The 4,736-nt window shown below is 36.8% G+C and overlaps 1 protein-coding gene across 8 annotated transcripts in view; it reads right to left on the bottom strand.

Moving 5' to 3' along the window:
- Hectd2 (HECT domain E3 ubiquitin protein ligase 2) overlaps positions 1 to 4,736 on the bottom strand; it is a 406,920-nt gene that overhangs the window by 264,508 nt on the left and 137,676 nt on the right. The gene's annotated exons all lie outside the window — the stretch shown is intronic.

The following is a 4,736-nucleotide window of genomic DNA, read 5'->3' as shown; positions in this document are numbered from 1 at the left end:
TGAGACCAAAAAATGCAGCAGATGAATGAACACCTTGAAGCCTATGTCTAGAATCAGCAGTTATTAAATGTATCCTTGCTCTGGAATGTGTTACTGAATATGTTAAAGCTGTAATGAAATGCTTCAAAAAAAAAAAAACCTTGAAAATAAAATTTGAAAATTAAAAAAAAAAGATATAAAAACTTAGTGATTCTCCACAAACTCTATCATCAAATGAGCATAAAGCTGCAAAACAATACTGATGATTCCACTTATGTCTCAGAAAACTGTGCTGATGACTGGCATAGACACTGTGAAGAAAATACAAATACTGATTGACAGTAAGACGAGACGACCGACTACCTTCCAATGGAGACCATGCTATAATTCCATACCCGCAGTTTGTAAATGTGGAAGTCACAGGAGAAGTCTGTAGCACAGATCACATGTCCTAAAACCCTGGTCTAAAAACAATAGATCAACTCAACCTTCAGCACAGGAATCTTGAAGTGAAAATACTGTGAACTAAAAAACTTGTAGTTCTTTGACCAGCAACTTTCATTCATTCCTAAAGATAAAGCTCTGGGAGGCCAGAAACAAGACAAGATGAGACATGGGATAGCTGTGCCTGAGGCAAAGGACTCAGGTGCAAACTAATGACACCATTCCTCCAATGTGAAGAGCAATGAAAGCTACAGACTGGCTCCAACATGGCTGAGGCTAGGATACACAAGTGACATTCCATAACACTTAAGACGAAAACTGCAAAGATGCCACCTATAGCTGAACCCAGAAATACAGCCCATGCTAATCACAAGCCCATTCAAAAACTCATTTGGAAAGAATGGGTGAAACTAACCAACAAGATTTTTAAAATTTGGAGATTTTGTACTAATCGGCATTAGTACACATCATCAAGCAATTCAGAAGACCTAACTGTCTGATGAAAGACATGCTAGTTTAGACTTCATATAAACCTAGCCCAAAGAAAGTGGACAACTTGTTGGGCGCGGTGGCGCATGTTTGTCTTGTAGTCCCAGCACTTGGGAAACAGTGTCAGGCAGATCTCTGTGAGTTCAAGGACAGCCTGGTCTACATAGTGAGTTCCAGGCCAGGGAGACCGTTTCAAAAAGACCAAAAAAAAAAAAAAAAAAAAAAAAAAAACCACCCCAAACAAACAAACAAACAAACAAACAAAAAAACGAAAAGAAAATGGACAACTGAAAGGTTTTAGACAAGGGTATTAAGTAATCAGGTTTTTATAAAGATTGTGTTACATACAGTACTGGTTCAAAATAATACTTGTTCAAAAGGAAAAAAAATGTCTAAAAACATACAGATGTGTTCCCATATATATGTGCAGATAATAGTGGCACCTTAATGAGGACAAGCATGGATTGTTCAATAAATTATATTTCTGATTAAAAATCTTTAGAATAAATTAGATTCTTAGCCTTGTTGGGTATATGTGCGGCTGTGTGTGTAAATGAATCAATCCCAAGTGCTTAATATAAAGAAGTACTATAAGCAGGTGAAGGAAACACATGGTAGTCATGAATTTAGAACAAGCTAACCCTAGCCCAGGACAGAGCTGGTTAGCAATGCCAGCAGGTAGAGTAATGAGCTTTTCAGACATTCTGGCCTCTTGTTGGCAATGGAAGGTAGAGATGGGAAGAGATGTGATCACGGCAAATGTGCGGGGAGAGGCTTAGTGAAGAAACAATTGTTGCTGTTGCTATTATTGTCCAAGTCACTTCTCTACCAGAATAACATAATTTAATTACAACCTGAGGAAATTTTAAAATATTTTTAACAGAAAACAAATGGGAAAACTGAGATCTAACTAAATGAAATTATCTATAGGATGTATTTTGCATAATGATGTATTTCATTACAAAAGATAATATTTCCATTCATTTACTCTTCAAACAAATCCTGAGCGTGCTGGGCATTGTTCTAGGTGCTACATACTCAGCAGTGAAGAAGTAAAAAAAAATTCTCAGATTTTATTTTTGTTGAATGAAAAAACATACAAGTGGTACCATATGTCAAATGGCATAGAATACTATGGAAAACAATGAGACATGAAAATTAATTAAGAATTTACTGTGGGGGCTCTGGAGAGATTTCCCAGTGGGTTAAGAGCACTTACTGCTCTTCTGAAGGATCTAAGTTTGGTTCCCTCCCAGCAATCAGGTCAAGTGGCTCACAACTGCCGGTAAACTCCAGTTTCAGGGGATCTGATGCCTGCAGCCTCCAGGGACACTGCATTCACGTGTACAAACCACTACCCGCCCTGTACATAATTAAAAATAATAAAAATAAATCTTAAAAACTAATGCTGTGGAGAGTGGGCTATAATTTTAACTGACAACAGAGGCCTCACTGAAATGACATGGAAACAAATTTATCAAAGAAAAGAGGGAATAAAACAGGGCATGTTTATGGAACCACAGAGGCCACTGTGGATGGAGAGCTGTGAGCCACAGGACAGTAAACAGGAGAGACAGGACATGGAGAAAACTATGGGATCATCTCTGTAGGCCTTGGAAGGGCCCTGGCTTTTATCTAATGATGTTAAACATTACTGCAGGGACGAAAGAAGAGGGTGAAATGTTATTTGGCTGTGTACAGGTCATGGAGAGCAGGTGAAAAAGGGCAGCGGCGTGGAGCACAACCAGGAGACTTTCAGTCATTGTGTAGAATGGCCATGTCCTGGGATGAGAGTGGGAAACAGGAGCTACTCAGACACAGCTAGATTTTGATTATGGTGCTTTTTATGGTAGAGGTTACAGGATTTGTTAAAGACAGATTAAGGAAAAAGCATCTTGGTCTGGGCAACTGGAAGATAGAGCTACCAATCTCAAAACTACAGAGACAGAAGAAACAGCAAGAAATAAGGTTAGAGAACAACCAAAAAACAGTAACAAAATGGCCATGTTAAAAAATGAATGGGGTGGGGCTGAAGAGATGGCTAAATGGTTAAGAGCACTAGCTACTCTTCCCAGCACCTACATGGCAACTAACAACCATCTGTAACTCCAGTTCTAGAGGATCCGACACCCTCTTCTGACCTCTGCAGGCACTCATGACATGAGTACACTTACACACATGCAAGCAATGCACTCATACACATAAAATAATAACAAAATATTTTTTAAATGAAGGGGATAATGTATCACTTAGCTATTGTACTCTGTGCAAAAGGTAGTAATTTTTCATATTGGTTTAATTTCTGCCTGAATAATAAGTTTTAAGATATTGAACAATTTTGTAAACTTTTATTAATATATGTATCAAATAAAAATCTTGATCAGAAATCTTGTGATCAGAAATGTAATTACAGTGAAGATTGATTTACTTGATAGTAAAAGTTTTATATGAATTAGCCTTCCCATGTGCTGTCAGCAAAATAACTGGCAATACTAAGCTTGGTGGCACACATTTCTAATGAGGTTGAGGCAGAAGGATTATAAATTTGAGGCCAGCTTGTGCTACACAGTGAGTTCCAGGCTAGTTTGGGCTAAAATAATGAAATCCTCCTTCAAACCCCACCTTCCCCCATATACACACAAACTGACAATAGGGATGGGCAACTTTTACCAGGAACGTATGAAGGACAGATGCCCTAGTAGAGTTCTTACAGTGACCTTTAATCTTTAGGCAAATTTATTCTTAATGAGATCCAGGGCTAACAATGAAAAGCCCATTGAGCTATCAAAGAAAGTTGAAATTGCAAACATTAGTACTATTATAGTATCTGCTCCCAACAGTGCAAAATTTACTCTCTGAAATTTGTACCTATTATCTGAAACCTTTTAGTCGTAAGGATTAAATGAGTTCACATGTGACCCTTAAAAATATAAATAAGGTGGGAGATTATTTACTAAAAACAATCATCTTTAAAAAGATGAACCCCAAATTGGTTTGATGAGTTCCTTAAGGACACACAATCAGTGGCTGACACCAAAATTTAACTTTTCCTTCTTGGTCCTGAGATATTTCACTAGTGGCTAGAGTATTTGGCCTCACAAAAAAGCCTTTATTCACATGAAAATCTGATAGGAAGAAGAAAAAAAAGTCCTGATTTAAGAAGTTGGGTGCTTCAATATTATTATATCATAATTTTTTCTGAAAATAGCCAATTTTTTAACTACTGCATATAGCACCGTATATGACACAAGAAAAGATGCTACGTTTGATGTCAGTTTACCTTTGAACTACTGAAACATGGCAGCCTTTGCTCTTTCTAAATCCTATACTACCTATTATTGTGTAAGGCAATAATTCTCAATTTTGTGCTGTTCCATAATTTATTTTCAAAAGAAAAATTAAAATGTAGTTTACAGAACAGAAACATTAGAGCTTAATATATGACCTTCTGCACAGTAAACACCAGAATCTTAATGTCTGATAGTAACCTTGGTTGTTAACTAGTCCAAAATTTCTAATCAATCCTAACTGTTTTATTTATGTACTCAGATCAGAGGAAAATTTCTGGTATTATAACCATACTGTTCCTTTCCCCTGCGTATAAGCTTGTATTACAATAACCAAAGTGCCTCAAATTTCCCCAATGTTTGCAACTCAGGTGGATTCAAACTTAAGACTTAACCATTAGCAAAGGTATAATTCAAAACAAAAAATTATTTTGGGGGGGTTATTCTCAGGTTTTATTCTGTGAATAATTTCTCCCATATTATTAGGGTATAAGGCACAATAACCTAATTCTGGCATCAGAAAATCCTGTCAATTCA

Source organism: Nannospalax galili, unplaced genomic scaffold, assembly GCF_000622305.1.
Source record: "Nannospalax galili isolate Female #2095 unplaced genomic scaffold, S.galili_v1.0 scaffold384, whole genome shotgun sequence".
In the NCBI taxonomy this organism is placed as follows: Eukaryota; Metazoa; Chordata; class Mammalia; order Rodentia; family Spalacidae; genus Nannospalax; species Nannospalax galili.
This window is presented reverse-complemented; position numbering and strand designations above follow the sequence as displayed.